We start from the raw sequence: 25,712 nt of genomic DNA, 5'->3' as shown, positions 1-25,712 counted from the left end.
TCTGAAGGCAATGGGATCTGCTTGTATTTCAGGAGTGTTTGAAAAGACGACCTAGAAGGTTGTCAGGAGTGGGTCTGAAAGGTCTGTGTCAATTTCAGACTTGGACTATATACAGTTGTTTCTTGTCAGGCAAGAAATGTGATAGTGAATCTAGGCTACAATAAATCGAGTGAAAAAGGGACCGCTATCCTTGGTAAGAGTAGGTATAAAATGTTTCCTATTGTACACACCCTGAGAGAAACATGCATATTCTTGCACTTCGCTCTATCCTGTGCAATTTTCAGGCCATTCTGAGCTTTATGATCCATTTCCCTGGCAACTAACTTTCCCCTACGGTGCAAGATTCTTTTTCTAGGATGTTAAATGTTACGAGCTGAGAGATTCTTGAGAAACTCCGCAGTGGCCAATTATTTGAGCTCCTAGGATTTGGGAGAGAAAAAAAAAAAGCTGGGGAGAGGGATGAAAGTCTGTTAAATGCGAATTGTCCTTCTAGTCGATATTAAGAATGTTAACTTGCTTTTACACATGATCAGGTTCATTGTCCCAACTAAGATAATCAGATAATGTAAATTAAAATATTGAATTTCCCTTTGGCAGTTTTCTCTGTGAAAGTAATCTTGATTAGTACTGTTCCCATGATATTTGTTTTGAGAGATCTCTGTCCTCTTCCCCCTCTTAAAAGGGCTATCTGTATAGGCGTTTATTACATGTTTGCACATTAGCTAGTTTGAAAGTTCTGTGTTTTCTCCTCTGTAAGAGAGTTGGGGCCGAACCAAAGAATTGGCTTGATCGTGGTTTTAAATGATGGTCACCTGCTAAGAATACTCTCTGAATGTAAAGTGTTAATGGCCTCTGAAAGATGCTATCTCTTGTCAGTTAAATTATTAATTATGGAAGTTTAATTTGTCCTTTTCATTTGGTGGATGAATGTGGCTCATTCAAACTGTTTGCTCTGAATAGAGCCTTTTTGTCTTAGTGATGGAGTCGGCTAGACAAATCCTAATATAACTTCTACCTACTTCTCTTCCATGTGCTAGTTATTTTGGAATCAAACTCAAATTGTTTTCAGTGTTTGTCAGCTCTTGCTTAATTGAACCTAGAAAAAAAGAAAAACAGGATTTGTAAATGATAACTTTATTATTTGTTTCCAAGATAATGATTTTATGTTTCCTTAGCCCTGAGAATACTGTAGCGTGTTTTCCAAAAGAGTTTGTAATTAACTCACGTTAGAGACTGTCTTTGGGGAATGGGGGTGCGTGAGAAGGAATGTGATAAGTTGAAAATGCTTGAAACCCACTCCAAGTATATCTTATCACCAATATAGCTCTGTGGGTTTGTTTTCTGGACCGGTGGTTGTTTATGGTATATTGCCATTCGGACTAAATTGCCGTCAGCTAGATTGTTGGCCTGTTCCTAAAAGGAACTTATATAAAGCACAGGGCTTTTCTGGTGTTGATTTTCTAAAGCAGTAGAACATATTTTCAATGACGTTTTCCCCCAAGAATATATTAGATAAGTTTGCAAGATGTAATATGTTTGAGTCCTCAAGGCAGATGAACAAATAGCTTTTGAGGTAAATGATTACGCTTCATGGCCCCATGAGCCATCAAGTGTTTAAAGAGCCCAGATCGTTTAAGGCTCTGTAGTGGGTATAGAATTGTTATGACATAGACTTCAAAGTCTTGGGGTTTTAAATGTTCAACATCAAAACTGTACATGGAAATGGACCTTTTAAATAATCTTAACTATCAGAGTTTTGTTGTCTTTGTGTTTAGAATGTCATTTGCAAAAAAGCGTAATGAAATAGAATGTCATTTGCAAAAAAGCATAATGAAAATAAAAACAACTGATATTTAAAAAATTCTGTTCTAAACTGGGGCACTTGGTTTTGTATCGGAGTCGGGGATGAGTGTCTTTCTTTGTTTCACCTTTTGAATGATCGTATGTATGCATTGGGCTTCCTTTTTTTTTTCATGTTTTTGAATTTTTACACAAATTTTAAACAAAATCTAAGACATGCTATCTTGGAATTGAGAAATTACAGGTGGAAAAATCTATGAATGCACCTTTAAACATGTTAGTTTAGACTTGTGATGTTAGAATGAGATGCTGAGGAGAAGCTACCAGTAAATTAATACGAAATCTTATTTTTTTCACATTCGGTGAGTAACCTTACTGACAAGGAGAAAAAGTTATCCTGAGTCAACTTGGTGCATTAACCTTTTTGTTGAGTCCTCCCAAGTTGGGATAACCGGAAAGATGTCTATCAGGGGCTAATTAAACTGGACGGCAGTTCTAGGGACATAATTGTTAACGTTGGAAGAGGCTTTGGAGACCATCTCACCAGACCTCCTTGTTTTATGGATGAAGAAGCTAGTAGAGGGGCAATGGGACCAGTCCAAGAAGGCAGTGTAATTACTGTTTCCCTCTCCCCACTAAAATGAGAAGAACATGAGTCATTCATTGAATACCTGCTATGTACCAGGACACTTTACATACGCTGTCATAGTAGATATGCAAGCTGGGTATTGCACCCATTTTACAGGTGATACTTGAGATTACATTCTTGCACATGCCACGTAGGCAGTAAATGGCAAAACTGTGGTTTGCTTGTGTGTGCGCGCGCACGTGTGTTATATAAATGCATGTTTATGTGTTGACGAGAGAAGAGAGGACTGTTTTTGTTGGGAAACCATAATTGTCACTTGAGAATGATGGAGCATTATAGGAAATACATATCACCGCTTCAGGATTGACTCTCTAATTTGATTCAAATTAGTGAATTGATCACTCTCTTGTTTGATTCAAATTCACACTTATTCCATATGCTAATGAGCTAAAGAGAATATACTTTAATTAAAAACTTTTTTTTGTTTACTGAGTACCAGCAAGATGAAGGTCAAAGACATTGAGTTCCCTTTTTTTTCCATATGGCATTTAAAGTATATTTAGGAAATGCCATTACCAATAATAAAATAGAGCACTGAGATTCGTCACCCGATTCCTTGATAGACATGAGAGGAAATTAAAATGCAAAGACTCTAAAAGAAGAGCTGTGTGTATGGTTCTTTAAGGAAATTTTTAAAGAAGTATTTTCAGGTGGGATTTCTCAGTGCCTATTTCAGTATCAGCTGCTTCCTGAAACCGAAAACTCCTCCCACAGTGGCATTTTAGAACACTGATGTTATCTTTGATCTGGGTTAGAGATATTATTGTAATTGTTGAGTATTGCTATTTAATTGTAATTTGCTGGATTGAGATGACTCTGGCATCTTTTGATGAGATGCGGTGAGCTGGGAGGAATAAGAACCTTGCGAGACGAGATGAAAAGAAGATAAAATTTTCAGGTATGAACCTAGTGGTTCATGGGATCATTAAGAACGTTTTCCATCTCCGAGCGGTTACGTACTCGCCCCACCCCTGCTCTCACCACTATAATAATAGTATATTTGTCCTCTGATAAAAGGCTGCAGTTTCCTTCCTTTTTTTACTTATATCCCCAGACTTTTCATTTCTCCTTACTCTTACCTTGTGGTTTTCTTACAGGTTCAACACTCATTCCCTTCTCATGAAAAGACTGGTAATAATCTGATAAACGTGATCATGGTTGAAGCTTATATGTAGACGTGGATGATTGCGGGGGGGGGGTCTGATGTCACTGTAGCAACCAACCCCACAGCTGTTTATACTACCAGTATCTCTTATTTGCATTTCGGTGGAAAACCTGGGTATTTTCAACACATTACAAGGAGCCCAATGATAAATCAGTAAAGTCATTGATGTCTTTCACTTCCTATGCTGAACCTCACCCAAACTTAAAAAGTCTTTATTTCCAATTTAGAGTGTTAGTACTGGAGGGTTTTATTTATTCAGGGGAAGCTTGGATTTTCGCTTTGTGTTGGTGGATTAGGCCATCACGAAGAGTTAGCTATTTCTCAGTGTCATATTTGTTCTACAAAACTGCAGAAGGGGGAGGCTTTGGAAAGTACGAATGATTTCCTGTTCTTCAGCACCTCCCCGTTCTCGTGCCCTTGTGTGTGTTTCCACTATCAGGGAGCTGGTGGGGAGTATGAGGAAGCCAGCGACGGTGCTGTGCCACTTGTGTAGCAGTGCAGAAAATGCATTTTTATTTTTCCTTAAGAAAAAGCTCTTGCTGACCTTCAAGGGAAACGGAGCTGCACATTCCTGGAAAAACCTTGGTGGGAAACAAAAACTCTTTAGCGCAGTAAATGTGATGCTCGCAGGTAATTGTAAAATAATTATCCCCCTTTAGCATCATCACTGTTTAATTGTGCCATCCAGTATTCTCATGCTCTGAATCTAGATGTGAAGGGATGGACCCCCCCCCCCCAATCTCCTCCTGGGACTGTCTTTTTCATTTACTGTGAGCTTCAGACTCTTCCGGAAGGACTTGAAAAAGAAAGGGGGAAACATACAGGGGATTTTCAGCAGTTTCACTCTGCCCATTTGTTCTAAATCACGACAGAAAGTGATTACTCCAACTGGTTTTATAGAAATACAATTCCACTTATGTGGTTGAAATGCCTTGTGAGCATGTTTGAGATTTACGCTTTCACAGTGCTACCCCCGGAGTTTTATGAACAGTCGGTTTTATGAACTGCAGATTGTGTATTATGTTCAGATACTGAGAGTGACGCTTTAAAATCAGCTGATGATTTAAAATGGAATGCTAATAAATATGTAATCACATGGCTCTCAAAATGACAGATGAGTACAAATTCGGTTTTTGGTTAAATTTTAATTACTCCATTTGAATGAATGCCTCAGAGCCAACTTGCTGGCAAATTACTAGACCCATTTTTTTTTTCCAGTTTTCCCTCCTAAATATGTATGTAAATTAAGTTTAGGCTGCATTTAGACTAAAATACCATTTTGGTTTATTATTCTCAGCTTTTCTGCCGGACTTGTATGGCCATTTACTTAAGGTCAGATTTTAAATAAAGAAACCTGTTTGAAAGAGACCTCAGTTTAAATGATCTGTGCTCCCTTTCCAGCAGCAGAAGTGTAAGAGACAGATAGATAGATACAGGATTCCTTTAATAGGGATAGTGCTTCAAAAATGGGGTACGTGAAGTGTTTGGATTTTAAGCCTTAATAATGAAAAGTCAGAGGTTTGCTTTCTCGGGGAGATTGTTTATGGCTCTGTCATGACCATGGAAATCAAGTTCCCCCAACCCAGCAGCTGCTTTGTCTGACATTTATAGGCTCAAACAGGACTGAAGATTTCCGAGGTTCACAGATGATGGTGCTGACTCACTCCTCAGAGAGACGGCAATTAATTTCAGCTGATTTCTTTGACATTTGACATCATTTTTGCACAGCTTTAAAAATTTTTTTTCTTGAGTGTCATGGGAGTGAATAGTTCTTCAGCTTCCATACTAGGATCGAAAATTCTATGTTTTTATGCCGGAAGGCGTAATTTTCATGTCTTTTCAGAAGGGAGTTCATAGCTGGACTTGGGCTCATTAAATTTTTTTTTAATTTAAATTTGTTTATTTTTGGCTGCATTGGGTCTTCATCGCTGCGTGCGGGCTTTCTCTAGTTGCGGCGAGGGAGGGCTACTCTTCGTTGTGGTACGTGGGCTTCTCATTGCGGTGGCTTCTCTTGTTGCGGAGCATGGGCTCTAGGCGCGCGGGCTTCAGTAGTTGTGGCACATGGGCTCAGTAGTTGTGGCACACGGGCTTAGTTGCTCCGTGCATGTGGGATCTTCCTGGACCAGGGCTCGAACCCGTGACCCCTGCATTGGCAGACGGATTCTTAACCAATGCGCCACCAGGGAAGTCCCGGGCTCATTAAATTTTACGGTGGTGTTTTAGATCCTTTTCCTTGAATGATGTCTTCCTATCTCCTGGTCTCCCCCAATAACAGGAAAGTTGTATCACATTTATGTGACACAAAATCAGTTGGTCCTTTAGGCTAAAAGAGAATAATTTGTTATTCACCTGGCTGTAAACGTGTATATGAACTGTGTGCACACACATGTATATATACATATGTATGTAAATATAGGTGAAATATATATATGGAAAACTAGCTTGGGCACAATTCCTCACTTTCTTAAAATATCTTCCATTTAATGGCCTTTGGCTCTAAAAGGTAGGAAATACGTGTACAACGTAACATGTGTTTAATGGATTCTTACGTTCATAACTGAAACGTTCAAGATTCAAGAAGGTTTAACATCTTGACCAAAGATATACCTCATATTAGTGACACTGCTAGAAGTAGTTCTTAGGTCTTTGTTTTGACTCTTTGGCCCAGAACCTCAGAGTAGCTTTTGTTAAAGGACAGAAAAGAGGGTCACTGTGATGGTCCTGTCATAATTTCTGGGTGAAAAGCTGAGACTCTTCCCACCCAGTTGAGTGGCTTTTCTCTCCTTGCCACAAAGTCCCCAGACTTGGGGGCGTTTCTCAGTTGCAGTTGAGTTGTTGCTACTGTCAAGACCTTATAGGCTTCAAGTAGGAAGAAAGAAAGACTTCACAGAAGCCTGACGGTAGACCCTCCACCGATATTTTTTCGTGTAGACACGCTGGTGCCCACCAGACCCAATTCCTCACCGTGTGCTTCTTGCCTGCTGCCGCCATCTTGCATGGTCCATGCCATTATCCCATAGCTTCCTATCGCTGTTGAAAGGAGAACTCAAAATTTTGATTGTGTCTAGTGGGACTCCAACACATCAACTGAACATCTTAAAAAGGCTAAAGCTATGGGAGATCTGTGCAGCTGTAAGGAGGTAAATTGGTGTAAACCTTCTTCAACGTGCATGCACACCTCTCACCCAGTTGTTTTCTCTGTGCATCTCCAGCGTAGACCTTGGGTGTCACACAGGTGAAGCAAATGCAGGCTGAAATCTGACATTTCATTTTCTCCTTGGAAAAAAAATCTTTGGGGAATAACAAAAGTGAAAGATAATAGGAAAAAGCGTAAGGAAGGAAAGCTTTTGGTAGCGGACTAACGGTATTCATTTTGTTATGCTTTGACTCAGCGCTCCTGATTCTTTGTACCCTAACTCAGGCTTCTTTAGGTCATCAACAGAACAGCTCTTCCTGAAGTTTTCTTTCTGCCTTTCCTAGGTTTTCCTGATGTATATCTTTTCTGTTCTTTTATTTGAATCTTCTCTAAGATTCAGTGGGCTTCTCTAAGCCCCATTAATTATCCCTCTTCTGAGCAGTTTCCTAAATTTCAAGAGAAGGGGCCACATCCGTCTACAGCACAGCTCTCAGAACCACAGCCTTGAGAGGGAAGACAGCGTCCAAACACCTCGGTCATCACTTGCAGTAAATTCCACTGGCACAGCTGTGTGTTTCTGTGCATAGAACTACATTTTGACTTCCTAGGCTATAGAAGGGGTGTTGAGTTTTCTGGTTGGGCAGAAGGGCAGCATATTTCGAATGATTAACTTTATGGATGTCATTGTCTTGGCCCGCTATATTTGGCTGTGCTGCAGCTGTGTTTGCCTTCTCAAAATTGTCACCAGGAGGCCTCCAACTGCAATTATTCCCTTCAGTTCGTGCTTGTAGCATCCTTCCTTGTGACTCCCGTGGTCCACCCCGCCATCTTGCCTGGGCATCAGGATTCAAAGGCAACACGCAAGCCCTGATGGCTGGTTAACACGACTGGCAGCTCCATCTCGAGACAATAATATTAAGTCACCTACATTTTACATTCTAATGCGACCTGTCAGGTACTTCTTTCTTTGCACAAAAAGCCCATATTTTCCTCTTTTTTCCTACTTCTGTCTTCCTCTTCGACGGCAAAAAGTTGCTGCCAGCATCTCCTGACGGGCAATAATATTTCTTCCGTTTCTGTATTACTAGAGCACTTCCGAGCAGGTTTCTACTTACTTCCGGTGTTTCCAGGTCCCTCACAGAGCACCGTGTTGAAGAGGAGACTTAAAGGCGGAGCTTTTTTTTTTTTTTCCTGTTAGTTGAGCCCCTGCCACAGAATCTTCTTTTCTCTCAGGAAGATTTTAGGAAAGATTTTTCTTTGTATAGAAACCATTTAAATTCTGTTGGCTATGCGTGAGTTTTAACCTTGAGTTAGAATTTCCTCGTGGGTCATTTCTGCTTGTCGGGGGACGCTTGCCCTGCGTCGAGATCTGCTGTGTGTAGCAGAATGGCATCACCAGCGACATGGCTTTATGGTCTCTCCAGCAATGCGTTAGAAGGTCATCCTTGAAGGCTAAGGGTCCTTTACTCAACAGGAGTCTCCTGCCTTCTCCTGGCTTGTCTTCTGACTTGTTCCATGCCCCTTTCAAGTCTCAGGTGACTTGTCAAGATTCCTCATCTAGAAAATAAGGATAATAAGATACGCTTCTTACCTGTGCCCCAGAATTATTGTGAAGCTGATGTCGGGAGAGGAGTTATAATAATAATAATATACTTAATAATATACTTAAGATCGACTGCAAGTTCACCTGCCTTTCCTGGGAGAAAGAAACTCAGGGAAACTTCATTACAGCTGACCAGTTAATGTTTTCTCCCTCAGAACATTCATGCTTTAAAGTCTCGGCCAAAGACCCATAAAGCAGTATGGCTTCCATATAGACGTGCAGAAAATGCTCCGTCCCCAGGACCACATTAAGAAGACTGATTTTTTTTTTTTTCCTCTCTCTCCTCTTTCTGCTTGATGATTGAGAAATAAAATACAGTTTGTGTTCCAACTGTGAACTCGTGGTCAGACCTTGCATTCTGGGATGGGGTGAAGCAAAAAGCAATATCCCCATCCCGGTGTCTCCGTAAATGCATTTGGAAAAGCCCATCTCTACATCAGCTGAAATAGATCTTGATTTTCTTATGGGAGGAGTCTCAGCTGCACCGTAGGAAGGCTGCTTCTCACGTGACGGGACTCCTAACCCCCGCAGAAACCCAACTCTTAAGAAAACAATTTCAATGATGTGAACGTGGTGGCGAGTATTGTAGACCCTGCCACCTGCTGGCCTCATTCGGTGCTCAGGCCACAACATGCTAGGAGAGTCTCTGAAGGAGGAAAGGACTTGGAAAAGGAATCGGTGATTTTAGGAGTTGGCACGATGGGTGGAGGTGTGCATCCCGCCACAGGATTCATCATAGTTATTGTTTTCCTGCTGTACTATGCAGGCCCTTCTCCTGACATAGCCGGTAAGGTCCTTGAAGTCCTGAGAAGCCAGAGCTGCTACAGCTAGTGTGAAGGTTTGCTCCTAACATTTTAAGTCACTTGATTAAGATCAGACATGATCAGATTCAGTTGGGAAGCTCAGAGCCTCCTCTGAGTCCATTTAGCTGAGGAATGTCCTCCATGGTGGGCCAGAGGCCACGCAGCACCCACTCTGGCCAAGAGAGTGATGTTGCCTGTGAGACATCGCCCCCGCCCCGCCCCCCCAGGCCATGAACGTGACCTCCCGAACCAAGAATCCCTTGTCCCCGTAGCAAACCACTTTGCGCTAGGCTGAACTCGGGCACTATCCCAGATGACGGCTGTTTCTGACATTGTTGGGAGAGGAACATGAGGTCTGTGGATGAAATGTGGTAGAATCTTTCAAGAAGGGTCTGCCTTGCAGATACTACAATGTTTCTCTACAAATTGATGAGTTCTTTGTAATTGGCACATTTTATCTTAGCGTCAAGGACGTCTAATTGACTTTATAGGCAGCCTTTGAATTGGGCCAAGATTTTGTGCCCAGCTATCATAAAAAGTGACCAATATTAGACTCTTGTCAGCCTCAGAAGCCACGGGATGGCCTTGATCTTGCCTCTGACTGTTGTTTTTTTCAGGTCTACTCAGAATGTGATACTTCTGATCCAAATTGATTGAGTTGTCTGTTCAATAAAATAATGATGTCTACCTAGAAGCCAAAATATGTTTTCTGGTGTCAACAAAACTGTAATTCTTTGACAGTGAAATACTTCCTTTTAGTATGTTTCTCCTAATTCTGATTCCTAACGCTTTAAAGGATGTTGCCTTCCTGTGGGTACGCTTTCTGAAATGTTTTATGACATTTGCTGTTCTTGATTTAGGATATACTGTGGGTTAGCCATTAAGCTAAGAGATTTGTATAAATTATCAGTAATCTTCAGAAAACTTTTGTAAGACAAGTTGTATTGTTCCAATTTTGCAAATGAGAAAAGGGAGGTTCTAGAAGGTAAAGGCACGTATCTGTATCCATTTCCAAAGCCTGAGCTCTTTCAACTGCGCCACCTTCCATTCTGGCCCAGAAGGTTGCTTTGTCTTTCGAGAGATCCTTAGAACCTTGTATGACCATAAACAGGTTGAACTTCTAGATGTGTTGGCGAATTTGCAGCTGAGTTTGTGGATCCTGAGTATGAAATAGTTTCTTAGCTATGACCTAATAATAATAACCTGCTTTCTATATGCTCTTTCACATAAATTTCTTGGTTTTGTTTCATAGCCAGACCAGTTTCTGAGTTTAGAAGACAAGAGTGTTGTAAAAGTTGTCAGAAGAAAGGGGCACCGTAGCAAAGCCAAGATATCTTAATGCTAGAGGCAGGGTCTTACAGCTGAGATAAGGAAGCAATTAACATTGAATGTTAAGGTGGCTCCTTATTCTTCATTTAAAAAGATCACTGCCTGAAAGAGAAAAACAAATATCTATGCTAACATGTGTATATGGAATCTAAAAAAAAAGGTTCTGAAGAACCTAGGGGCAGGACAGGAGTAAAGACACAGATGTAGAGGATGGACTTGAGGGCATGGGGAGGGAGAAGGGTAAGTTGGGACAAAGTGAGAGAGTGGCATGGACATATATACACTATCTAATGTAATATAGATAGCTAGTGGGAAGCAGCCACATAGCACAGGGAGATCAGCTTCGTGCTTTGTGACCACCCAGAGGGGTGGGTTAGGGAGGGTGGGAGGGAGATGCAAGAGGGAGGAGATGTGGGGACATATGTATACGTATAGCTGATTCACTTCGATATACAGCAGTAACTAACACACCAGTGTAGAGCAATTATACTCCAATAAAGATGTTAAAAATAAATAAATAAACTTTAAAAAGAGAGAATGAACTGCCTCTTCCAGGAAGAAGTTTCTTTGGGGGATTTCATTAGACACCTGGCATCCCACCCTGCATTTACTTCCAACTTCCTGATTTTTGCATTGATTTAGAGGAACACCTTTCTCAGGGTGCCTCCAGCCCATAGTGTGCCTTCTTGTGAATTAGAATAAAGCTCTTGGGTGGCATTCGGTCCCCATTGTCCCCCTCATGTGGTGACTTGCTGCTGTGTCCTTTCTGCAGTTACTTGGAGTTTTACGTCCTCCTTCATAAATGAGCCAGAGGGGTCGGCAGTAGAATAAGTGTCTCTGAACATGATAACACATGGATTTTAGATGATTGACAGTGGTGACCAACTCAGCTGTGGCCCCTGGTCCCTTTCAAGTGTCAGTACACCTTTGACCTTTCCATAGCATTTTGCTCAAGTGCATAAACATTTGATGGGACTCTGGGTTTTCAGCAAATCAGAGATGTGTGTTTCCTGCGTAGCTATCCAGAGTAAAGGAATGGACAATATAGAAAAGTTAGCGTAGAATTCATGCCTGGGTTGGTCTAACCCACACCACCATTTCATACCGATATTAGCCTGTCGAAATGCCTTTACTCTTAGCAGGCGCCGCGCGTTGTAACCTAAGAGGATGGGAGTGGAGTTTTCGTGCCCCATGTGCTTATTGTATTCTTGCTACTGATGCAAACATTATCTGTAATTACATTTTCAAGTGACTGAAAATTGCAGGCTTTGTTGAACAAAAATACAGCCAAAGAATGGAATGTATATCCACTCCACCCTCATTATAAGGCGTTCAGAAATCAAACTATAAGGCCCAATGCCGTGGCTCTCAACAACATGATACCAACTCCATTCTCTGATGTTTGAACACTTCGTCAAAATTCTGGGTTCCCAATGATGATCATAAAATTGGAGGAAAATGTTGTTACTCTTTTAGTACTTTGCTGGCTCCATTGTCAACGCTGTCACAGTGACAGCGCCTCTCCCAAATCCTCTCTTTCCAGGATATAAAACCAGAAACCACGATTTGATTTAGATCCAGGCATGGTGGGCCAAGTTGAGGGAGTTGGTTGAGGTGAAGACGTTGTTGCCTTCCTGGGACAGATACTGTTATATCTGTACAACATTGTATTGTCTTCAAGCAGCCTCACCTCCCACCTAGGGTGCAATTAAAGAAAAAAAAAAAAGATTGTCTCCATGGGGACCTACTGCAAGGTAAACTCTTACCTTGGTCTTAGAGCCTGGCCATGGGATGAAGAAAACATTCTGGCCAACCTTGCTCTTCTAGACACAGGATAAGACCCCATGTCTAATTTCAGTGAGAGCTTAAGCCACGTGGAATTTAAAAAAGGAGAATCTGACGTGTCTGACCTTAGTATTTTGCTCATCGTTGATTAGCATCTGAAAATCCAGGGAACCCATGAAATAGAAAACGTTCCCTGGTTTTGGGGTGGAAAGCAAACGGGAGGAAGAAATTACGGTGACGTTGTTACTGTTAATTTGTTTATAAGATATTAAACTTGTCATTTTCATGATGGTTCATAAAATCACAACTCACTCTCTAGGCCCTAGTAGAGTTCAAACTCTTAGCAAAACTAAAGAAAAAAATCATTGTGATGCTTTAATCCAGACAAAGGAGCACAGTCAGGCCGCTCAGAAAACCCACCAGCCTTTCCTGATTCTGTCGAGTGCTGCCCTTTCAGGTGGGACCCCCATGTCATCAAAGAAATGTTTATCAGGTCATAATTAAAGTGTGGACAGTTGAAATCCATTTAGTTCTGGTGTATACCTGGTGAATTGGATGCTCCCGTGTGTGTGTGTGTGTGTGTGTGTGTGTGTACGTACATATACACACATATATATGTATGTTACCTTTTCTAACATAAATTATACACTTAAACGTGTACAGTTGGATTTTGGACAGACCACTTTATACTGTAATAATAAAGTTACGTTCAGTATTTTTAACATTCATGGAGCTGAAATGAGATAATTTGGAGGTCCAAGTAAAGGGCTTTCTATGTAATACAATGCATCAACAAGGGTTGTGTGTGTATGTTTCATTTTTAAAAATGTAAAGGGATTGTTTTAGCTGTTGACGCTACTTTTGCAGCGGAAACTGTGAGACCTAGCCAGTCTCCATAATATAATTGCCCGATTGTGAGGTACAAATGAGGGCAGCTTAATTTGTGTATTTCATCAGTTCTCTCTGTGGATTACAAGCACCCCTTCATGTTCAGCAGCACACTTTTTTTTGACAGGTTATGTGTTTATGTCTGTAAGTGCCTGGGCTTCCAATAGCTTGGGTTCTTAACCAATCAGCACAACTTACTTTAAGAAATGTAATTAGCCTAGAACCAAAGTTAATTAGCTTTTAAAGTTGTCTGCTTCTCGGGGTTTCTTGTTTGCTGCTACAATAGCAAATTGATTCAACTGTGGTGTAGTAGATAGAGCGGGAGCCAGGAAGTGTGTAGTCCTTTTACAGTTTGTCCTGCAGTTTGAATAGTTAAAATCAAGTTGGACAGCTGAGGAGTTGAGGATTTATGAGTCACAGCTGACCTATTATTTGGCTGAATCGATCAGTTGTTCTGTGGAAACCACCTAAACATTTTCTGTACTGAAATCTGTTTCTTTTTTTTCTTTTTATAACTCTGAAATTCCTGCTAGTGAACAAGAGTCGCAGCGTGTATTGTCAACCTCAACACAAACATTTGAAGTCTCATAATGTACTGAATGGTTACTGCCTGTTCTTGGTGTTACAAAAATCTTCTAGAGTGTTAACAGCGGTTCATATTTTAAGTTAAACATTTGGTTACTCTGAGCTTTTGTCTATCACTGTTTCTTTTTCTGTGATATACTGGTTTAAGATGAAGAAGGCTTTGCACTATTTGCTTTGGGTTCTGTTAAATTAGTAAAGGATTTTCTTGTTGGGAAATAAAAATTTAACTGTTACATCTTTCTGAAGACCTTTGTATATTTTGGAGATTAATCCTTTGTCCGTTGTTTCATTTGCAAATATTTTCTTCCATTCTGAGGGTTGTCTTTTCATCTTGCTTATGGTTTCCTTTGCTGTGCAAAAGCTTTTAAGTTTCATGGTGAGTGGGAAGCTGCTGCCTAGCACAAGGAGATCAACTCGATGCTTTGTGATGACCTAGAGGGGTGGGATAGGGAGGGAGGGAGGGAGAGAGGCTCAATAGGTAGGGGATATGGGGATATATGTATACACGTAGCTGATTCACTTTATTGTACAGCAGAAACTAACACTGTGAAGCATTTCTACTCCAATAAAGATGTGGGAAAAACAAAAAAGACCTTCGTTCAGCATCCTGTAGATCAGATGAGGGAAATATGATATTGCCTCATCAGTTTTTTTTTTTTTTTTTGCTATACCTAGATCCTTCCTAGAAACCTTACAAATATTACTAAGAACACTAAGTGGAAGAAACATGGTCTCTTGGTGGTGATGTGCATGTACATTTATGATCTTGGCCATTTGGATTGTAGAATCCAGGCAGCCTGAGAGATGGGGGAAAACAACATTAACCAAAATCTGTAATATTGCAGTTCTTTCTCATCTAAAAAAGCTGCAAGACTGATAGTGCCTTACCTACTCCATTAGGTCTGACTGGATCAGGTATGATCCACAGAAATAACTGTGCAAGCAAAGAAATCTGGCTTTTTATCCTGTCAAACCTTTTGCTCCCTCAACTTCCTTTAGACAAACTCTTGATTTTACTCTAGATCTAGAATCTCGAGAGCAAGTAGGCGTGGAGAGTGAAAATAAGCTGATGGCGTAGCAGCCACTTAACTGGTGCTCCAGTTATGACCCCCAGGTTGGAACTCAAAACACAGTGCGTATGTGTCCTGGTTTGCTGGGATACTCCCAGTTTGTACCTATCATCCTGGCGTCATCACTAATAGCATCCGCCTTTCACTCTAAAAAGTGTCCCAGTTTGGATGATAAATTACGTGGCCCCCCTTCTCATGTCTGATCCTGTATCACTAGCTTTCTTAAATATAAACATGTTTGCCAGCTTTTAAAAGTCTATACATAGGACTAACCCCAACCTTTGCACAAAAAGGATTATCCATGCTTTGAAACGTTCAGAAAAAGCAATTTCTAGCCTCTCTTTCTCTGACCCATTCCCTTACCTAAAGTTATTCAAAATTGAACAGAAGTTTCCTCGCTGTTTTTAATGTGTTAGTACCCTGCTGGGCACCTTTGGGACAGGCTAGCTCATTAACTTATGTTTCTTTCTAACCAGAATCTCTTGTCCTGGGAAATTCCCGTGGACGGCATTGTCCGATCACCCTTCCCCCAGCACATGGGTTCAGTGTTTGAGGACCCTGAGACCAGATTTACAAAGCTGCGTTTCCCTTCAGTTCCGTTAAATTCATGAAATAACTTTGCCCCATTCTGTAAAGCTCAACTAGGTGGCTCAGTTCTGTTAAGATTCAGCTAGAGCGTGACGAGGGCCAGAAAATGATCTGATGGCGCAGGCTTTGTTTGTCCTCACACTGCCCGTGGTGAGACAGTAGCAGCCGGAGCCCAGCCAAGGTATTAATGATGACCCCAGGGTGCCCACCTATATTTTTGAGTTTTAATCTCTGGTATGCTTTTTTGTCCTCTTCCACACTAATTGGTCTTTCTCCTTTGGTGCTGGAACTTCAGAGGATTTGTGCAATCTGTGTTTAAAATCGATTTCCTGATTTTTAACATTTATACCCAGCTGTTTGTTATTCAGTGCAGCCATCAGCATCCGAGTCTCAATGGACCATGTAATGTGCAGCTGTAGTCAGATGTAATGCTTCTGCTCCCTAAATGTTTCCATTAGAAGCTTAGAGAGGCAGGCTAAAGACTGCTGATAACCAGGTTGCCGGCATTAATTTACCCTCTGGAGCTACACACATTCTGCCTGGCAATTGTATATCACGACCAACAAGCAGAGCAGTGTTTGCAAGCTCCACCCCTGGTAGTAATGTTGACACTGTATATATCAAGTACATCCACACTGATACGAAAGGTACTTGTACCGCTAATTCAGGCGGCAGGAAGCTGTCTGATCTGCATGCATAAATACTCTGCAAGTAAGGTTGCTCTCAAGAAACATCAGCCAGGATTCATATCAAACCTTGGCCCAGATTAAAATAGGTTCACAAACTAGTCTCTTGAAGAGAACATTTCTTAGGAAAAATCATTTTAGGATCATTTCGCTGCCGTCTGTAGTCAGACCTTGTTTCTAATTTGCATTTATTCAAATCTGTGTTTCCTTTTGTATTTGTATGATGTATCTTTGTTTAGAGGCTACAGCTTCTACCAAATTTAATTACTTCCCTCGGAGGCTTTAAATTGAGGGCAGCTTCTATTAATTGTTAATTACATTCCCCTGGCATTTACACAGCAAAGGTGCAGTTACTAATTGAGGGTCTGTTCTGTACAGTGAGAAGCGACTTCTTCAGCCTCAATATTTATGTTTCTCTGGGGACCGATTTTTATTTCTCTAATCTTATCTTTTATTAAACATAAAAGTAGACATTCCAGTGATATATCGGCCATTCCTATGATCCAGTTTTGCTGTGTATCCCAGAGAAATACATGGGAATCATACTTGGCTCTGTGTTGCCACCTGGTGGTGTCTTGATCTTTTTTAGCCTTCTTAGACCAGTTTCTGATGAGAAGATGGTACCCCAGGGTCTGTTCCTTTCTTAGTTTTACCCCACAGCCTCTCTGGGGATTTAAAATTAGCCTCATTCCCCACTGGTGGCCGAGGGAAGCATCAGTATGGCTCAGTGTCTTTTGTGTCATTAAGTACGCATTGCATGTCTTCTAGATATTAGGCATCTTGCATTACTCAGTCTTTGATTCTCAGCTTGTCGTTCTCAACCTTCCTTTTCTAGACGGCTTATATCCTCAACTGACCTGTCCAGCCTGACTGGGGTGGGGGGAAACTATCTCAGCGTTTGATCTGGGTTTCTATCTGGGTGTCCTTTGGTGAGCTGTGTTTCTGCCTCAGTGGCTGGGCTTCGAGTCAATCGTGGGAGCTGGTGGATGGAGTCCGTCTGCTCGGTGTTGACTACTTCCTGAGTGAGAACCCTTGAGTTGGCCGTAGTTCCATTTCAAGAATTTATTAAGAGCATTATGAATCTCAGGAAGGGTTTGGTAATTTACTGAAAAAACAGTGAGAGTTGTTTGTTCATTAGACATGATATTTCACAAGATGAGGTTACCTCCCAGCCCAGGCTGGGCTGTTTCATTTTTTGCTGACATTTCCATCTCCTCTTTGAAATGGATCTCCCGTAATAGTTGGTTTTCGTGTCATGATGTGCTTCTGTTCCATAGCCCCAAAAGTTTTTTTAAAAATCATAAAGGTAGAAGCAAGAAAGAACCAAGCTATAGGTTGAATTAATGAACAGGGCAAAGTGAAAAGCATTAAATCCTTCGTTACTGAGTTTAGGTTTATAGGAAAACCAAAGTGATGTTAGTTCATGGTTTTTAGTGGATTTTGTCAAAATGCTTGACAGTGGGGAGGGCGAAGGGTAAACTGGGACGAAGTGAGAGAGGGGCATGGTGATATATACACTACCAAATATAAAATAGCTAGTGGGAAGCAGCCACATAGCACAGGGAGTTCAGCTCAGTGCTTTGTGACCACCTAGTGGGGTGGGATAGGGAGGGTGGGAGGGAGATGCAAGAGGGAGGAGATACGGAGATACATGTATATCTATAACTGATTCACTTTGTTATAAAGCAGAAACTAACACACCGTTCCATTGTAAAGCAATTATACCCCAATAAAGATGTTTAAAAAAAAAAAATGCTTGACAGTGCCTAGACCTCCAGTAGATAGCCGTGCAAAGTTAGAAATCTACCATCTCTGATAGCAAGAGATGCCAAAGGCAGGCATGCGCAGTGCTGTCTGTCCCTCAGCTGCTAGAGGTGACTGCCTCTGGAGGGACCAAGCCACACTGGGCAAGGAGGAGCCCGGCTCAGATTGGGGCATGGGCGGGGAACGACCCAGTTCAGCCTCGTTGGAGAAATGACTTCCCTCTACCCCACCTGCATTCCGGCTTCTGTTTTTGACATCCTCTTGCATCTGGCCTATATTCTTAAGGGGAAAAAAAAAAAAGCTTCTAATTCTTAGAAAGAATGTGTGGAAGGTGATTTGCACTGTGTTAGTTGCCAGGTTGTGCTGGTGGAGGTATGTGGTGTGTGAAACTGTGGGGCTTATTAAGTTATTGATACAGGAGGGTTGTCGACTTAGGCAAGGTGTGAAGATAATCCTATTAGAAAGTGATTACTCTCCTACCGGAAATGCATTAAAAGAGTTATGGTGCTGGGACAGAAGGGATCCTGACAATTTATGGGATCAATTCAATATTATGCGGTACACAGCCATCAAAATGAATTCTGGAGTGAAACTTAGAATATCCATTGCAGCACTGATTTCGTACGTAATATACCCATCCATGTAGACATCAGACATAAATTACAAATGGAGGTGGGGTTCAATGCTCTTTCTTAAGGATTTTTTTTAAATTGAAGTGGAGTTTATTTATAATGTGTTAATTTCTGCTGTACAGCAAAGTAATTCAGTTATACGTATATATATTCTTTTTCATATTCTTTTCCATTATGGTTTATCACAGGATATTGAATATAGTTCCCTGTGCTATACAGTAGGACCTTGCTGTTTATCCATTTTATATATAATAGTTTGCATCTGCTCATCCCAGACTCCCAAGGATTATGGTTTTAAAATGTGCTATATAACCTTTTGTATAAATGTCCCACATAAAACTCTTTTAATATTTGGAACCCCCAGGTATGGGCTTGAAATCAGATAATTAGGCTAAATTATACAGGTTGGGTTCATTTTTATTAAAGCATTTCTGGCAGGGATGAAACTCCATTATTAAACGTGATTTTGGAATTAAAACTGGGAAGCTTTACAGAATCTTGGAAATGGAGGGGGGGTAGCACCTTCGGTGGGAAGCCGACTGCCTTGTCCTCTCGTTCCATCCCCCCCACCGCTGCCCCCCACAGCCGAGCACCCCATACTCCCTTGGCCTTCTGTACCTGTGTGCCCGCAGCAGCATCCTGAGTCCTGTCCCATCTCTCCCATTAGACTATGGTACCCTGAAATCAGAAACCAAGACTCAGTGAGCTGATGCCCCCAGCACCTAGAACTTCATACACCTCAGAGGTGAGGGCGCATCACATTACGTGAAAAAGGAAGAAGAGTCGAGAACTAACATTGCTAGGATTGAAATGAACTGAGCAAATTCTCCTGGAGCTCCTGCCAGAGGCCAGGGTGTGGGACACACAGGCAAAAGCATGTCATCGGAACTGACATCGGCACTTCCTGAAATCCTTGAGTTCAGACTCTTAGGGCACCAAGCTGAGTGCCCTAAAACTGGACTTCAGGGCTCATTGGCTGTGGACTTAGTCATTGGCCTCTAGAGGCACCACTTTGCCGTATTTGTCCAGGTGTACGTTTGAGTCCTTACGTAAGTGTTATGAACGTCTAAATGCACGTTATTGAAGAAAAAAATTAAGAATCACAAGTTTGTTTTTAAAGCTTTATTGAAAGCCACTCAGTGGAAAACAGGTGTTAAGTGTCCTTCATAACTCTGGTCATTGAAGTAGGAACTTGCATACCAGTTTTTCAGGCTAGTTTCATTACAGAATAAGGGATAATTATATATTTCCTACATTTTACACTTTTATATATTTCCTACATTTTACACTTTTATATATTTCCTACGTTTTATACTTTTATGCCAGTGCCCTGGAGGAGACCACAGGCCCAAGCAATTCAAATATGCAGATAGAGAATTTTTTAAATCGCTTATGACTTCAGAACGTAATATACATTGAGGGGCTGGGGCAGGGAAGACAGTGGTATTTTTTTCTCTATTATGATTTTATGAAGCTAATATTATGATGTCACCTCTACAGAAGGGAATCTCAAAGACATTCTAGGGATCGAGAAGAACAAAATGTGTTGATCTGGGCTATTAGAAACCAGTTTTTAATTGAAGATTTCCCATTTTCTGGGAGTTCAGTGTCTCTTAGGAAAATGTAAATTTTGAAAAAATGTATCATTTCAATGTCATTGGCAAGGGGACCAGGTGATTCTAAGGGAAATGGGCAGGAGGAAGTGAAAGAAATCCTGTGCCAGTGCAAAGCAGAAGGAAAGAGTGGCATTCCTGTGTTTAACCGCGTCTTCATGATGTCCTCTGTGCAAATTGTCTCCAACAATATGGAGATAATTCGAAACAAGCATTCACAAGACTCAGACACAGTGTTTTGGAGAAGAAATAAAATAGGTTCTGTTCTATAAACACACCAACTGATGGTTAGTGCTCGATAAGATCTTAATCTGCTATAATAACATTTTCACATCTGATAAATCGCATCATATAATCGAAGTAACAGTAGTTTATAGGAACTTTAAGGTATAATTTGTATGGAATTTTAATTACGGAGCAACAGAACAGTGAGCCACCAGGAAAAACCTATTTTATGCTGTATTTCCCGTGTAGTAGCTTATTGTGTTGCAGCTTTTTGTCGTTCTGGTCTGGTTGGTCACTCCCTTTTCCCTATACGATGATTTTAATTGTTGTTTCTTGGCTCAGGCAGGCATTTAATAAATATTTGCTATGTGCCAGTGACCGCTTTAGGTGCTGGGAGAACCCTGCATCCTCAAGTTGTAGCCTCATTCATAGAAACAGTGCTTTTTTACTTGCCTCCTATTTTGTGAGTTCCCTTCTTCCATCCATTTCACCTTCTACTGTGTAGAGTTTTCCATGATCCAGCTGTGTTGCACCTGCTGTTTACCTCCATCTCTGCGATAGGTTATTTTAGTTGCTCTTCTAGCCTCCTGCCCTTAGTAGTGTCTTCGTTCTGGCTGCTATAGCAAAATACCACATACTGGGTGTGTAAACAACAGACATTATTTCCCACAATTCTGGGAACTGGGAAGTCCAAGATCAAGGCACTGGCAAGATTTGGTTCTTGATGAGGGCTCTCTTCCTGGTTTGCACATAACTGCCTTTTTGCTGCATCCTTACATGGCAGAGAGAAGTTCTGATGTCTCTTCCTCTTCTTGTAAGGGCACTAATTCTATCATGGGGACCCATCCTCTAATCTTATCTAAACTTAATTAGCCCCCTAAAGCTCCACCTCCAAATACTTTGGGTGTTAGGCCTTCAACATATGTATTTGGTGGGGGATACAAACATTCCATCCATAACAGATAGTGATACTACCAAGACATAGAAGCAGACCTGAAAAGAGGTGGAGCGACCACAGTCTATACTGCTAATAAGTGGGATAGAGTTAGGAAGGTGATAGTATAATACCAAGGCTCATTATCTATGAATAGTGGTTCACTATTAGCACACATTTTTGGGGATTTCCCTTTCACACTTGGAGCCAGAGCACTTGGAAAGCCATATCAGAGGAAGTTCCTAAACCCTCTTGTTTCACAAGGCTGAGAAAATAACATGAACATTGCAGGTGTCGATGGTACTGAAATTGTAAGGCCTTGTGTTAAAAATATGACTCGTACTTCTTAGTTTTCTTAACACGTGTTTAATTTCTGTTCAGTCAAGTTACAGGAACTTTTCTCATCCAGTTTTCCAGATCATTTTCTTGACAAAATTATCTTATGTAAAGAGATCTCTCTGGACCCTTTTCCATGATGTTTACCGAGTGTGATCTCTGTAATCCAGGACATAACAGTAATCCCTTTAAAAGTGAATGCATCCCAGAGATTTTGCAGTATGTAAGCTGATATATTTGGATGTTCACAGCCCTATTACTATATATAAAAAGAATTCTGTCAGGGTTTTTTGGACTTTCATATATTTGGTGCATACCTAGCTATACCTTTCTGAGATTAGTTCCATTATCCTCTATCTGGTTTTCACTAAAATTATGTTATGATCTCCTTGGGGACACAGTTATGGGTACATGGTTAGCAGCATAGACTAGAACGTTTGTGGTGAACTGTTTTCATCAGAAATATGATCAGAATCTCATTAGTAAAATGAAATGAAAAGGAAAGCTGGGGGCTTAGCGTGGGGTTGATATTTCAGGAAATTACCAAGAGGTTGGTTTTCTGTTGGGGGAAAAAGGGAAATTTTATATTTATGACCTGACCTTTCATATTTCTGTTATTATTCCACAGACACTATATTTAATTCAGAGCTTTTGAGAGCATGAAAACATTGCTGTAAGTTGAATAACTTTTAACTGGGAAATCAAAGGTCCAGGTTCTTTGGAAGCCAGGGTCATAGTCAAGGTGGAAATGAGGACACAGTTGGCAGGCATCGTGGCCATCCCAGTGTACAAATGATCTGACAGTCCCCCTGGACTTCAAAGAGTCACACTGAGTTTCTCCTAACAATAGATTTCAACCTGGTTTTCTTTTTATATGAGAAACTGTGATTGGCTGTCACCCCCGCCCCACCTGGCATCCCTCAGTATCGTTTGTTTGGTTTGGTTTTACTGAGATAGTCACCCTTCTGAAGTGTGTAATTCAGTGGTTCTTAGTATGTTCACAAAGTTGTGCAACCATCATCACTGTCTATTTTCAGAATTTTCATCACCTCCAAAAAGAAACCCTACCTTACCCGTCGTGATCACCTTCCAGCACCCGCTCCCAGTCTGTGAGCCTGTGCAACCGTTCATCTGCTTTCTGTGTCTGTGGCTTTGCCTGTTCTGTACATTTCACATAAATGCAGTCATGCAATATGTGGACTCCTGTGTCTGGCTTCTTAGCATAATGTTTTCAGGGTTCACCATGTTATAGCCTTTATCGGTATTTTATTCCTTTTATGGCTGGGTAGTATTCCATTGTATGGATAGACCACAGTTTATTTGTTCATCAGTTGATGGACATTTAAGTTGTTTTGGTTGGTATGAATAAGGCTGCTATGAACATTCTGTACAGGTGTTTGTGTGAACATATATTTTTAGTTCTCTTGGAGATACGAATAGGAGTGGAATTGCTGGGTCATAGGGTAATTCTGTGTTTAACTTTTTGAGGAATTGCCAGACAGTTTTCCGGAGTGAATGCACCATTTTGCCTTGCCACCAGTAGCGTATGAGGTTCTAATTTCTCTACATTCTCACCGACTTTTGTTACTGTCTATTGCAGTATTGTTCTTAGTTATGTTTATTTTGTAGATGAGAAGTGTAGGATATAGAAGGTAAGAGTCAAACCCTCAGAGGGTCATAGGTAGGGCCAGGGATGGGATTTGTGTTTCCTGATCATAGTCACTATTTTTCTACCACACTGTGTTTTAGGAAAACCAGATGTGGAAAAATAATGATTCTGGGATCAATCTATTTTTATATCCCCACCACAGGAACAGAGCGTTTTGTTTCTTCATTATCCAGTCGTGTGTCTCCAACCTCGACCTTTTCTCTGAACACTAACCTTGAATAGCCAGTTGCTTCCTTGCCTGTCTCCACCTGGGTGTGTACTTGGCATCTCAAACTCGGCCCAAACCAAACTCTTGCTCCCCTCCCCATTCCGTTCCCCATCTCACTGAATGGTACCCAGCTGCTCAGGGCCAAACCCTGAAATGCTTCTGAACTTCTCATCCTCTCATCCTCCACGTCCAGCCCATCACCAAATCCTGCCGGTTCATCCCATCGTCACTTCTGTTCAGGCCCCTTCGTTGTCACTCCCTTGACCAAACCACTGTCATCTCACCCAGACACCCTCTCTCACTGGACTAAAGATCTTGCAGATCCCCTGGTCAACACCCCCCCCCCACACCCATGGCTTCTTTTCCAACCTAGAAAGAAATCGAACATCCTTACGCTGTCCTGTAGCCCTTGACTGCCCCACACCTCTCAGTTCCTGCTGTTTTCTCCTTGATCTACTCTAGCCATCCAGCTTCTAGCTCTTAGCTGTCCTCCGAAGATGCCAATATATGTTTATTTGCTTATTTGTTTATTTTCTGTCTACCTATTGGGATGTAAGCTCTGAGATAGCAGACACTTCGTATCTTGGGTTTGTTTACTGCTCTACCCTCATAGCCTGAGGTCGGACTTAGCACGTGCTGGGAACTCAGTAAATCACTTTTGAATGAGCAGGTTATTTTATTCTTCCTGGCATCATTCAGAATCGTTTTGCTGTCAGCCTCTATTGGGTGAGCTTTTAATCTTTCCTACATTTTGCAAAAAGACTTCCCTATAGTCGTGTATAAATTTGTGCAAGCCTTTCCATAGCACAGTTCCTTCGTATATAAATTTGCAAGCATGCTAGGCAGGTGCTTTGAGACCTTATCTGAAAAATGTTTTCCGCCCCAAGTACCAAAGATTATGATTATGTTGTCATTTTTATTAGTCAGGCTGGTTTTAATAAACAGTATGGACCCTATTAGCCAAGTATGTGATAATCTCCTTGCATTATAATACCCTAGGATATAATATTGTAATGTAATAATATCTTATTACAGTGCTCCTGCCGATAAAGATCTCACTAATATACGCATAGAGTTCTAGTAGTTTTTTTTTTTTTTTTTTTTTTTGCTGTACGCGGGCCTCTCACTGTTGTGGCCTCTCCCGTTGCGGAGCACAGGCTCCGGACGCGCAGGCTCAGCGGCCATGGCTCACGGGCCTAGCCGCTCCGCGGCATGTGGGATCTTCCCAGACCGGTGCACGAACCCGTGTCCCCTGCATCGGCAGGCGGACTCTCAACCACTGCGCCACCAGGGAAGCCCGAGTTCTAGTAGTTTTTTAATAAACATCCAGGGGTGAGAATCTGCTGTTGAGAATCTTGTGTAAAACATAAGATACCAAACAGGATATCGACAAAATATATCCATGTATGTAAGCTGAACATGCAGAGTTTAATTCATTCATCTTGCTGTGTTGCACATCATTCCTTAAAATTCCACATTGTTCAGGTGCCTTCCAACCTTCCTTTCGTCTGTTTATTCCATGTCATGTGATTGCCAAGAATAAGTGAGGCTGATATTAACTTTGGTGAAGATAATGTTCCAGTGCCTTCCAGTAGACTAAATAATTCAAGAGAATATGATGCAGCGGGGAAGAACTTGCTTTTACAGTCAGGTTTACCTAAGTTTGAGTCTCGACTTTAGTCCTGAACGCACTATGTACTGATGAGACCGTCTCTTTCTAATCTGCCATTTCCTCATCTGTAGGAATGGAATGAGTAGCAGTAGCCACTTGCTGAGGTTGTGTGAGGGTTAAGAGAGATGATTCATTTCAAGTACCCGGCTGGTAATAAGATGGGCAATAAATGTTAACTGCACTTATTAGTACTATTACTATCTTAAAACATTTGCGCACTCTGGCTGAAGAAATAGTCATTCTAGCATCGCTTTGCTGAAGGATATCAGGTAGAGTAGTAAAAAGGGCTTTAAATAGGGCAATAAAATGCAGATATATTCCCTTTGCTTCCCCCTCCCCCGCACCAACTGTATCTCATTCAGCTCCTGGAAAAAGAGAGCTGGGCTGCTGCTGAACACAATGTAACAAAAGAATACAGAGAGAGACCCCCTTAAGGTAACATATATGCTTATAGCCTATTTAGGAAACAAAAATGGATCTTTCTGTAGCAGCGACTCTGGCCAGGACACTCAGAATAACCATTAGCTTCTGTGCTCATTTAGCTGTTATAATGGGAGTTCACATTTTCTCCC

General features: G+C 41.3%; 1 protein-coding gene across 6 annotated transcripts in view; it reads left to right on the top strand.

The window, feature by feature from the left end:
* Nucleotides 1-25,712, top strand: part of CELF2 (CUGBP Elav-like family member 2) — an 829,377-nt gene that overhangs the window by 526,670 nt on the left and 276,995 nt on the right. The gene's annotated exons all lie outside the window — the stretch shown is intronic.

Source organism: Globicephala melas, chromosome 2, assembly GCF_963455315.2.
Source record: "Globicephala melas chromosome 2, mGloMel1.2, whole genome shotgun sequence".
Taxonomy (NCBI): Eukaryota; Metazoa; Chordata; class Mammalia; order Artiodactyla; family Delphinidae; genus Globicephala; species Globicephala melas.
Note: the sequence above shows the minus strand (reverse complement) of the source record. Positions and strands in the feature narration are given on the sequence as shown.